Raw genomic sequence first — 12,654 nt, 5'->3', positions numbered from 1 at the left:
AGGAGTAAAAGAGAAATGGGGAGGGAGAGAGAGAGAGAGAATGCCTGAATTATTATGCAATTGGGAAGACGGGGACAGACACTTTGAGCATGACCCCTGTTTGTAGGGCAATACTCTAGCAAATGAAAAGCCAAGAATGAGGAGGAATACTTGATGCAGAGAAAAAAACATCACAATAGAGTTGTTTTAGTGGTTAATCCTCCAAACATTTGATAGCACTTATTTTAAAAACATGTTCAACAATTTGCAGAGAGAGAGCGAGAGAGCGAGAGAGAGCCACACAATCAATCAATATCCTTTGCAACTTGGACATTAGGCCTGCCATTGTCTAATAAGTAACCGATATTAAGTTGCAGCTCTAAGGAATATAAACAAACATTTCAGACCAGGTATTTGCTCTAGTTCTCCTGTTTGTGAATCTCTCTTGCCCTCTTCTGTGTTGGAAATCTTGTCCCCAACAAGTGAAGGGGTGAACCAAGAGAGTTTGACCTCTCTCAAGCCACCGCACCCTGTTGTTGAGCTTCTCTGTCCATGAATTGGAGCCACATTAAAAAAAAGGCTCCAAACGTAACACTCCACCAAGTGGCCTATCATAGGAATAGCTTTCCATCATTGCAAGTTTACGGACTCAGGAAATTTAAATCACTCATTTTTAAAAATTGTCACAGAAGTGAAACTAGTCTAGAGCTTTAAAAAGATGCGCACAAGAATAAGACACTGGGCAATAGAGAAGGACATACCCATTTTTACCTGTAACGTAGAAAAATGATTTAAAGAGGTTCTTCAAGGAGTTAAAAGAAAACTGAAAGATAGGGAGGAGTGAACAAAGATTTGGTCATGGTTTTGGCTTGTGAGGAGAGCAAGGTGGAAGAATGTTTAAGTAGCACTTAGACACATGAACAGGCAGGAAATAAAGGGATACAAACCATGTACAGACAGATGGGCTTTATTTAGAACGTGATGTGAAGGTGCCGGTGTTGGACTGAGGTGGACAAAGTTCGAAAGCCCACAACACCAGGTTATAGTCCAACAGGTTTACTTGGAAGCACTAGCTTTCGGAGCATCACTCCTTCATGTAGAACAGGATCATAAGACACAGAATTTATAAAAATTCTGGGATTTATGTATTACTGAATTGAAATCTGGAACACATTCCAAAAGATGAAAGACTTAACAACAATCTAGGTTTGTTCAATATATCATTTGAGTTGCAAAACACTAATCTTTTGCTATAGATTCTGTGCCTTATGATCCTGCTCCACAGCTACCTGATGAAGGAGCAGTACTCTGAAAGCTAGTGCTTCCAAATAAACATATTGTTCCCTTGCTTAAGAAGAGTAGCAGGGATAATCCAAGTAATTACAGACCTGTGAGCCTGACGTCAGGGTAGGGAAACCACTGGAGAGGATACTAAGGGATAGGATATAAACCCATTTGGAAGAAAATGGGCTTATCAGTAATGGGCTCGTGGTTTTGTTCAGGGAAGGTCAAGACTTACAAACTTATTAGATTTATTTGAAGAGGTGACAAAGTTGATTGATGAGGGAAGGGATGTAGATATCATAGACATGGACTTCAGTGAGACATTTGATAAGGTTCCCTATGGTAGGCTGATGAAGGTGAAGTCGCACAGGGTCCAGGCTGTTCTAGCTAGATGGATAGAGAACTGGCTGGGAAACAGGATTCAGAGAGTAGTAATAGAAGAGAGCCTCTCAAAATGGAGACCTGTGACCAGTAGTGTCCCACAGGAATCTGTGCTGGGACAACTGTTGTTTATGATATACATAGATGAATTGGAGAAGGGTATAGCTGATCTGGTTAGCAAGTTTGCAGGTGACACTAAGATTGGTGGACTGGCAGATAGTGAAGGGGACTGTCAGAGAACACAGCAGAATATAGATAGATTGGAGAGTTGGGCTGAGAAATGGCAGTTCAATTCAGGTAAATGCAAGGTGATGCTTTTTGGAAGATGCAATTCAAAATCAAACTATACAGTAAATGGAAAAGTCTTGGGGAAAATTGACATACAGAGAGATCTGGGTGTTAAAACCATTAGACATAGGAGTGGAAGTAAGGCCATTCAGCCCATTGAGTCCACTTTGCCATTCAATCATGGCTGATGGGCATTTCAACACCACGTACTTGCACTCTCCCCGTATCCCTTAACTCCTTGCGAGATTATTGTTCAAGTTCATTGTTCCCTGAAGGTGGCAACGCAGGTGAGTCGACTGGTCAAGAAGGCATACAGTATGCTTTCCTTCATCAGATGGGATATTGAGTAAAAGAGTTGACAGGTCACGTTGCAGTTGTATAAGACTTTGGTTCAGCCACATTTGGAATACTGCGTACAGTTCTGGTCACCACATTATCAAAAGGATGTGGATGCTTTGGAGAGGGTGCAGAGGAGGTTCACCAGGAAGTTGCCTGGTATGGAGGACACTAGCTATGAGGAGAGGTTGAGTAGATTAGGATTATTTTCATTAGAAAGACAGAGGTTGATGGGGGACCTGATTGAGGTCTACAAAATCATGAGAGGTGTAGACAGGGTGGACAGCAAGAAGATTTTTCCCAGACCGGGGGAACTCAAGTACTGGGAGTCACGAGTTCAAGGTCAGAGGGGAAGGTTTAGGGGAGATATGCATGGAAGGTTCTTCATGCAGAGGGTGGTGGGTGTCTGGAATGCGTTGCCAGTGGAGGTGGTAGAGGCGGGAACAATAGCATCAATTAAGATGAAAATCACACAACACCAGGTTAGAGTCCAACAGGTTTATTTGGAAGCACTAGCTTTCGGAGTGCTGCTCCTTCATCAGGTGGTTGTGGAGTATAAGACTGTAAGACACGGAATTTACAACATAAGTTTACAGTGTGATGGAACTGAAATTATGTATTAAAAAAGACCTGGATTGTTTGTTAAGTCTCTCATCTTTTAGAATGAGCATGTTGGTTTCAGTTCTTTCATATGCAAATAGTAGAACTTTTTTAAAGTTATACTCTCAAGTGACAATGGGTGCCATGTTGGCCCAGATCATGCACTGAAGGTGTGAGGTGCCGAGTGTGGGACTATCTGTGCCCCAATGTTCAGACTGATTTTAACGGGCAGCACGGTGGCACAGTGGTTAGCACTGCTGCCTCACAACGCCAGAGACCCGGGTTCAATTCCCGCCTCAGGAGACTGACTGTGTGGAGTTTGCACATTCTCCCCGTGTCTGCGTGGGTTTGCTCCGGGTGCTCCGGTTTCCTCCCACAGTCCAAAGATGTACAGGCCAGGTGAATTGGCCATGCTAAATTGCCCGTAGTGTTAGGTAAGGGGTAAATGTAGGGGTATGGGTGGGTTGCGCTTCGGCGGGTCGGTGTGGACTTGTTGGGCCAAAGGGCCTGTTTCCACACTGTAATGTACTTTAATGTAATCTAAAAAAGGGATTTACAGAATCTTACATGGATTCGTGCAGTTTTTGAGCAAAATAAAAATGTAATTCTGCTAGTACAAGTTCACCCCACAAACTTGTGTATGTGTGTGTATGCGCATGCGGGGGGGGCTGTATGTGTGTGTGTGAGAGTGTGAGTGTAAAGGGATAGGTGTCTGTGTGTGGGTGTGAGTGTATGAATGTGTCAGCATATGAGAGAGAGAGCTTGTGTATGAGAGAGTGTCTGCATGAGTTATGGGTTTGTAGAAGTGTCTGTGTGTGTTGTATCTTGACAGACACATGAATGGGCGGGGATCAAAGGGATACAGATCCTTAGAAAATAGGCGGCAAGTTCAGATCGAGGATCTGGATTGGCGCAGGATTGGAGGGCCGAAGGGCATGTTCCTGTGCTGTAATGTTCTTTGTTCTAAACCTGTTGGACTATAACCTGGTGTTGTATGATTTTTAACTTAACTTAGAACAGCAGCATGGGGGGCAGAATGGGCCTGTTCCTGTACTGTACTGTGAGTTTTTACATTAAGGCTGAGAGGAATTCCACAATTCCTGAAATCTTGACAGAGAATCAGAGACCAGAATCAAAACAACTGAAAGACTAGGAGAGTTATTATGTCCGACAATGTCCATTTAATGGATACCTAACCTCCCTTTAAACAATTTGATCAAAGCAAAGCAATATAATTAATATCCTACTTATCCAGAGAATCGAAAATTTAATATGTACAACCATCAATATAATGCAAATTTACAATGTAAAAGCACTAAACAAAATAAAATTACATTTCTATTCGCATTAGCATAAGTGATAAGATCATATGTCCACTTTCCAGAGTATATGAAGTTTTTTTAAAAATTTGGAAGTATACTAAAGCACAAAACTAAAATTACTGGGCATAGTAACACCCATTGCAACAATTGACATGCAAACACATGAATACTTGTTGTATATCAAACTCAAATGAACAGCGTGGAAGTGATGTACTTTGTGAAACTAAAATAAAGAAATGATGGATTGTCCAATTTGAGGAACGTTAAAGGGCATGAAACCTGCAGATGAGATTCTGTTTCAAATAGCCAGCTCATATGGAAGAAAACAGCACCATTAGAGAGGTGAGGAGTTGACTGACCTGTTTCTGCGTCCATGAGAATGTTGTGACTAGTGCCACATCATCGTTCATGACGAGTCTGATCAATTGTTCCACTAAATATTTAATTCAGGTGTGGAAATCAACTTTAAAGTCTGATTCATTGGCATGACCAGATCTTCAATTAAGTTAACAATTAACTAAATTGCTAGGTTAATATACCATGATCATGATTCACTTGTGTGCGAATATGATTTGTTATTGAAAGTCAGAAACCCACCTATTATTCTTTCCCAATACAAACTTCTTGGGTCTGACAGGGTGAGCCTCGGACCTACTTTCAGCTTCTTCCTCCATTAATAAATGGAAGGTGACAATAATCTGTGACTAATCTCCCTCAGGCGTCCCCTAGCTTGCATTCAGACTTTCCCAGGAAGCAGGAGAGTGTAATGCATTGTCGATTAAGTCAAGAATTCAATGATCCTTTATTGGAACAAACTTCAGGCTCAGTACTGATAGCTAATACATTCATAAACCAACAGTTTGGGAAAAGTATTAACATGTTTCTTTGTACCATCCGCCCTACCAGAGAGGCACTAACAATCATATGATATACAGTGTCCCCAGCTCAACAGTAGGTCTTGGATTGTTCTGACTGCATTTCTCAACACTTACTTCTTGCAGCTGTGTGCAGTTGGAATAAGTTATTTGTTCAGTCACTTTTAGGTTATTGATGTTTATAAATTGAACAATTGGGCAATGCCATTTTTTGACATGTGTTGTAAACGTTCCCTCCTCCCTTCTGTTTTGATCTCTATTCCTGGCCAGCATTCAGTACAAGTTACAAAGCCCCTTTCAGTTTCTAATTCCAAAGATCGCAGGCTGGGCTGGTCACTCTCTGGAACGGTTTAGCAGTACACAGAATTCATTGTGTGAATGTTCTGAAGGGATTAAAAACAACATGGTGAAAACTTTGCATTTTTTGATGGAAGAAATCAGATCCATTGATTAAGATTTAATCTGTTTTTGCTGTACACATTTTCCATTTAATAAGTTGGTCTTTTTCATCACAGGGAAGTTAGGAAATAACATTAACAAGAGATTGATGAATAACATGGATTATCTATGTCCAAAACTTTCAAAGTTGTGACTGTATGCTTGTCCTTCACATGCTAGACTCTGACTCTGCCTTCCATTTACTGGTCTAGTATGGGACTTGACCTACTTATCATTTAAGTTGTGGGAGTTCCATTAAGGAAAAACAGCTTTGGTAAAGAGGTTAAGCGAAAGGAGCTTATTCCAATATAAAATCCAGCACATCTTCAATACCAAGTATTGTGATATGCAAGCTCCTACTTTTAAAGGGAACTATGGTCCCAGGAATCACAAAAATGTGGAGGTGAAAACATTAAGCAAGTTTGTTCCTTTTATAGACGATACCTCATCCTCTGCATTTAGATTCTGGTCAATCTGCTTAACCTCCTGACAAACTTTAATGTCAAAGCTAATCTTGTCCAATTTATCATTTTGCTGGAAGCTTCCGTCATGGATAGCATTCATTATCAAGGGGCTTTACAATCTTTGGTACTAATGAGCGATTACACGGCCATTCTGGTGAGGCGAATTGTCGAGTTCATTTGTTTATTACTGCTTCCAGTTTCAATCTGTTTCCTTATTCACAGTTTGAGTATTTTTTTTTAATCACATGTCCAAAATGTGGGCTGTGATTGTTTTATTATTTTGTTATTCTAACACTCCATGGCACATCACACAACACATTGGGATTACTGATAAATTCTCTAACTCATCACTTAATATTCCAAACAAGGATGAGTACACTTTCTCTGTCTTTGTAATGGTTAATCAGGATAGCTTTGAATTATGAGGATACTGATTTGTGATGGCAATGTTAGCTCTTGATGCAACCAACAACCTAACTTGAAAAATTCAAACTTCAATGGCAAATTTAGATTTGTTACCCCTGATGTGACCTGATAATTAAAAGGAATCGTGAACGGTAAAATAGAAATATAAAACATCGAAACCCACACAAAGGAGAAGAAAGCTGGACCTGCTGCATACAAATTTCTTGAGTTAGTCAAATAGACATTTGGGGGGAAAGAGACCCACAGGAAGTGCTGGTATGCTGGGTGTGATGCTACTGTGCCTTTTAAGAGATGTGTTCTGTGCTATTACTCTTGCAGGGAGGTATTGTCACTGGTTCTGAACTGTCTCCTGTAGACAGGCAGTTAGCAAGCAGCTTAGATTTATACCTGGGTGTTTATTTTAAGAAACAAAAGAATCATGAGTGGTTGGGGTCAGGGTTTACACAGACCCAGGAAAGCTTTTAGTTCTGCTGTCACTTAGTTGGAAGGATTTCTACAGACTGCTGAGCTAAAGACATAGACAGGATGCAGAGCTGGGCTGAGAAATGGCAGATGGAGTTCAATCTGGATAAATGCATTTTGGAAGGTTGAACTCGAATGCTGAATATTGGATTAAAGACAGGATTCTTGGCAGTGTGGAGGAACAGAGAGATCTGGGTGTGCAAGTACATAGATCCCTCAAAGTTGCCACCCAAGTGGATAGGGTTGTTAAGAAAGCATGTGGTGTTTTGCCTTTCATTAACAGGGGATCGAGTTTCAGAGCCGCGAGGTTTTGCTGCAGCTCTACAAGTCCCTGATGAGACCACACTTGGAATATTGTGTCCAGTTCTGGTCGCCCTACTATAGGAAAGTTATGGAGGCTTTGGAGAGGGTGCAACAAATGTTTACCAGGATGCTGCCTGGACTGGAGGGCTTGCCTTATGAAGAAAGGTTGAATAGGCTTCTCTCTCTGGAGAGAAGGAGGAAGAGAGGAGAACTGATCGAGGTATACAAGGTAATGAGAGGCTTGGGTAGAGTCAATAGCCAGAGACTTTTCCCCAGGGCCGGATTGAGGAGTCATAGTTTGAAGATATTAGGAGGAAGGTATAAAGGAGGCGTCAGAGGTAGGTTCTTTACGCAGAGAGTTGTGAATGCATGTAGTGCGTTGCCAGCGGTGGTGGTGGAAGCTGAATCATTGGGGACATTTAAGTGTCTGCTGGACATACACATGGATAGCAGTGAGTTGAGGGGTGTGTAGGTGAAGTTACTATATTTTACATTAGGATTAAACCTAATGTAGGCCAAAGGACCTGTTCTGTGCTGCACTTTTCTACGTTCTGTGTCAAAAGAACTGCAGAGCTGTAAATCCGAAACGAAAACAGAAGTTTATGGAAAAGCTCAGCAGGTCTGGTAGCATCTTGGAGAGAAATCAGAGTTAATGTTTCGAGTCACTGAATTTCTCTCCACAGATGCTGCCAGACCTCCTGAGCTTTTCCAGCAACTTCTATTTTTGTTTCTGTACATAAAACAGAGATTATAGCGCAATTCCTGATGAAATAAGACCTAAATGGAGTCTCAGGTAGATAGGATAGTGAAGAAGGTGTTTGGTATGCTTTCCTTTATTGGTCAGAGTATTGAGTACAGGAGAAAGTGAGGTCTGCAGATGCTGGAGATCAGAGCTGAAAATGTGTTGTTGGAAAAGCGCAGCAGGTCAGGCAGCATCGAGAGAGCAGGAGAATTGACGTTTCCTGAAGAAGGGCTTATGGCCGAAACGTCGATTCTCCTGTTCCCTGGATGCTGCCTGACCTGCTGCGCTTTTCCAGCAACACATTTTCAGCTATTGAGTACAGGAGTTGGGAGGGCATGTTGTGGCTCTACAAGACATTGGTTCGGCCACTGTTGGAACATTGCATGCAATTGATCTCCTTCCTACCAGAAAGATGTTGTAAAACTTGAAAGGGTTCAGAAAAGATTTACAAGGATGTTGCCAAGGTTGGAGGATTTGAGCAAGAGAGAGAAGCTGAACACGCTGGGGCTGTTTTCCCTGGAGCATCGGAGGCTGAGGGGTGACCTTATAGAGGTTTACAAAATTATGAGGGGCATGGATAGGATAAATTGACAAAGTCTTTTCCCTGGGGTAGGGGAGTCCAGAACTAGAGGGCATAGGTTTAGGGTGAGAGGAGAAAGATATAAAAGAGACCTAAGGGGCAACTTTTTTACGCAGAGGGTGGTACGTGTATGGAATGAGCTGCCAGAGGATATGGTGGAGGCTGGTACAATTGCAACATTTAAAAGGTATTTGGATGGGTATATGAATAAGAAGGATTTGGAGGGATATGGTCGGCATGCTGGCAGGTGGGACTAGATTGGGTTGGGATATCTGGTCGGCATGGACGGGTTGGGCTGAAGGGTCTGTTTCCATGCTGTACGTTTCTATGACTCTATAAATAAAAATTTATTTAATACATTCATGAAAATAAACAATGCTGTTTGTTACAGATTGATAAGAAAACACCTGTGTTGTGGAAACCAGTGGCAGATTCTGTGCAACCATTCTCAATCGTGATAGTTTTCAAGTTTAACAATAAATTGTAAAACATAAAGCAATGGAGAGCTAAGGTCTGCATTGTTACAAAGACGTGATTTATAAGATTACAGTGAATTTGCGACAAGACAAACTTAGCAAATCTAAAACAAGCCAAGGGTAGAGATGATGAACAGTAGGACCCTGGGAAGCACCATGGATCATAGAGATCCTGAGGAGCATATCCATCTGTCCCTTAATGGAGCAGGAAAGGTGGATAAAGTGGTTCAGAAGGCATATAGGATTCTTGCCCTTTTTAGGAGAAAATGAGGACTGCAGATGCAAGAGATCAGAGTGAAGTGTGTGGCGCTGCAAAGACACAGCAGGTCAGGCAGCATCCGAGGAGCAAGAAATCGACATTTCGGGCATAAGCCCGGGCATCAGGAATCTCTTGCTCCTCGGATGCTGCCTGACCTGCTGTGATTTTCCAGCACCACACTCTGGACTCTTGCCTTTATTAGCCAAGGTGTAGAGTTTAAGAGAAAGGAGGTGATGCTGAAACTGTATAAAATGTTGATTCGACCACATCTATAGTATTGTGTGCAGTTCTGGAATCCACATTCTAGGAGGGATGTGATACCAGTGGAGAGAGTGCAGAGGAGATTTACCAGGCTGTTGCCTGGGCTGGAGAGTTCCAGTAATGTAGAGAGATTGGACAGATTGTTTTCCTTACAGCAGAGGAAACTGAGAGGGAACATGATTGAGATGGATTGAATTATGAAGGGCATCGATGAAATAGTCTGGAAGGAACTTTTCCCCTTGGTGCAGGGATCAATGACCAGGAGCATATATTGAAGATAAGGGGCAGGAGGTTTCGAGGGAATGTGAGGAAACTATTTTTCACCCAGAGGGGAGTGGTAATCTGGAACTCACTGTCTGTAGGGGTGGTAGAGGCGAAAAGCCTCACAACGTTTAACAAGTATTTAGGCACACAGTTGGAATGCCAATGAATAAATGGCTTGGGGCCAAGTGTTGGAAAATGGGAATAAAATAATTTGGAGGTTGTTTTAGACCAGTGCAGACTTGATGGGCCAAAGGAACCTTCTCTTGTGCTGAAGATCTCTATGACTCTATGACTATATATATCTGTTCCTTCAGTGTTGTTGGGTCAAAGTCCTGGAATTCTCTCCCTAAAGGTCCACCTACAGCACATGGACTGCAGGGGTTCAAGTAGGCAGCTTACCCCCACCTTCTCAAGGGGCAACTAGGGACAGGCCCATATCCCATGAGTGAATAAAAACAACACCACAGAAAAGGCTGCAGCAACAGCTCCCCAATAGTCTCGCTCATGTCCTGTGAAAGTACATACCAAGAAACAATTTTAACACTGTTGCAACTAGAGTTTTTTTTAATCATCTTTTACCAGATGACTCTTTAATATATCATTATGGGAAGCAAAGCACAGAATATGCCATTGTCTTCAGTCTGTGTCCAACATGACGATGGCACCAAAAAACTGCTGCTTCTTGTGATAGCAAAGTTTGAGAGTTTTTTTTACCATCTTGGTAAGAAAAAGAAGATTATCTCCTTGATGCTGCTGAGGAATCTGATGAAAGTCAAACCGCTCACCCACCTGTTTCCCAGCTGAAATGCCAAAGGCCATAAAGCTGCTCTGGGGTTTCACATTGCAATACAGAAAACCCGGTTAACTGCATCAATAGGGGAAAAAGTGACTGAATCTTTCCAGAGCTAACTCCCGATGTTTTTCAATGCCTTTGCCATACAAACGTTAGGCAGTTGTTGGGTGTGAACAAGTTACTGTTTTTGATTTCGAGAGTGTGGTGCTGGAAAAGCATCAGGAATTCTTGATGAAGGGCTTATGCCCGAAATATTGACTCTCCTGCTCCTCGGGTGCTGCCTGACCTGCTTTTCCAGCACCACACTCGCGACTCTGATCTCCAGCATCTGCAGTCCTCACTTTCTCCTCTACTGTTTTTGATTTGCTTTGATTTATTATTGCCACATGAATCTATGTACCTCGGTACAGTGAAAAGTTTTGTTTTGCAAGCGATACAGGCAGAGCATGCCAAACAAAGTGCCTTCAGGTAATAGAACAGAGTGAGGAATACAATGTGACAGCTGCAGAGAAGGTGCACAGAGAGCAAGATCAACCTTAAATTTAAATTTGAGAGGTCCATTCTGCAGTCTAATAACAGCTTTGAAGAAGCTGGGTTTGAACCCATTGGTGCGTGTGTTTAACCTGAGTCACTGCGCTCTCATTTTTGTTGACACAGAGCATCTTTGTCAAAAAATAGGATTACATAGGGGCTTCCTCTGATATCCTGAAGCCCCTTTTAACATAAATTTATGAGCGGGCCTCTGTGTTTCAACTTATTGCAATTTTATTCTATTTTAGTTTAGGACTGTAGCTTTAAACTTAAGGGAAATGCAGGAGGTCACGTGACCTCACATTAGGCTTGACTGGTTTGATAATTAAAACATCAAAGGAAGCATTAGATTGTTTTATTGAGAAGAGGCAGTGAGACATTTTCATGTGGAGATAATGACAGCAGTCTCTGAGTTTGCCATGAGTAGTCCCTGAGTCTCTGAAAGACCCAGAGAGGTGTTGAGGTAAAGCCATGCTTTATGAACAGTTGTGTCTTATTGTCATGGGGAAGAGAGCAGAGAAAGCCAATCCTGAGATCAGGTTACAGGCCTACCTACAAATCAACAAATATTCCAGAAGGATAGCAGTTGCCGGGACAAAGAGGAACAAGAAACAGTCTTTACTGATGGTGGTGAATTTAAGAAACATGCTGAAGACTGAGGAAAGGGCCTGGAGATGGTCAGTCTAAATGGAGATACATGGACTCACTGGTGGCTGGGGCGACATGTGCACTGTTCATAAAAGACAGACTGTAAAAGCTTCAATAGATACTGAGAAAGGAAATAGGTTCACCTGAACTGAATATGAGTCCATTACAGGCAGAGTCACGATAACTTATAGAAAAATAACAGTGAAGCTGAATGATTTCATTCTGGCTTTTTCCACTGTGGAAGATACAAGAAGTCTCCCTAAACTAGAGGTCCAAGAGGCGAGGGAGAATGAAGAGCTGAAGGAAATTCCCATTAGTGGGAAGATTGTATTGGAGAAATTAATGGGGCTGAGTTGATAAAACCCCAGGACCTGATGGTGTACATCCCCGAATATTGAAGTTGGAGCTATGGAGACAGTTGACGCATTGGTGATTATCTCCCATGATTCCATTAATTCTGAAATTATTCCTACAGATTAAAAGGGAGCAATTGTCACTGCAATATTTAGTCATAGAGTCAGAGAGATGTACAGCATGGAAACAGACCCTTCGGTCCAACCCGTCCATGCCAACCAGATATCCCAACCCAATCTAGTCCCACCTGCCAGCACCCGGCCCATATCCCTCCAAATCCTTCCTATTCATATACCCATCCAAATGCCTCTTAAATGTTGCAATTGTACCAGCCTTCACCACTTCCTCTGGCAGCTCATTCCATACACGTTCCACCCTCAATGTTAAAACGTTGCCCCATAGGTCTCTTTTATATCTGTCCCCTCTCACTCTAAACCTATGCCTTCTAGTTCTGGACTCCCCAACCCCAGGGAAAAGACTTTGTCTATTTATCCTATCCATGCCCCTCATAATTTTGTAAACCTCTATAAGGTCACCCCTCAGCCTCTGACGCTCCAGGGAAAACAGCCCCTGCCTGTTCAGCCTCTC

The 12,654-nt window shown here is 42.2% G+C and overlaps 1 protein-coding gene across 11 annotated transcripts in view; it reads right to left on the bottom strand.

Annotated features, from left to right (window-relative positions):
* Window positions 1-12,654, bottom strand: part of zbtb38 (zinc finger and BTB domain containing 38) — a 140,693-nt gene that overhangs the window by 113,161 nt on the left and 14,878 nt on the right. For 8 of the 11 annotated variants that reach the window (XR_006313479.1, XR_006313481.1, XR_006313476.1 and 5 more), the window contains exon 2: window positions 4,550-5,448. The exons of 1 other annotated variant lie outside the window; for it this stretch is intronic. The gene's annotated coding sequence lies outside the window, so the exon portion shown is untranslated. Of the gene's footprint in view, window positions 1-386; window positions 529-4,549; window positions 5,449-12,654 lie in introns of those variants that run through there. 2 more of the 11 variants (XM_043702816.1, XM_043702818.1) reach the window with 2 other exon arrangements.

This window comes from Chiloscyllium plagiosum, chromosome 13 (assembly GCF_004010195.1).
Source record: "Chiloscyllium plagiosum isolate BGI_BamShark_2017 chromosome 13, ASM401019v2, whole genome shotgun sequence".
Classification (NCBI taxonomy): Eukaryota; Metazoa; Chordata; class Chondrichthyes; order Orectolobiformes; family Hemiscylliidae; genus Chiloscyllium; species Chiloscyllium plagiosum.
The sequence above is the reverse complement of the archived record's forward strand: the minus strand, read 5'-3'. Positions and strand labels throughout refer to the sequence as shown.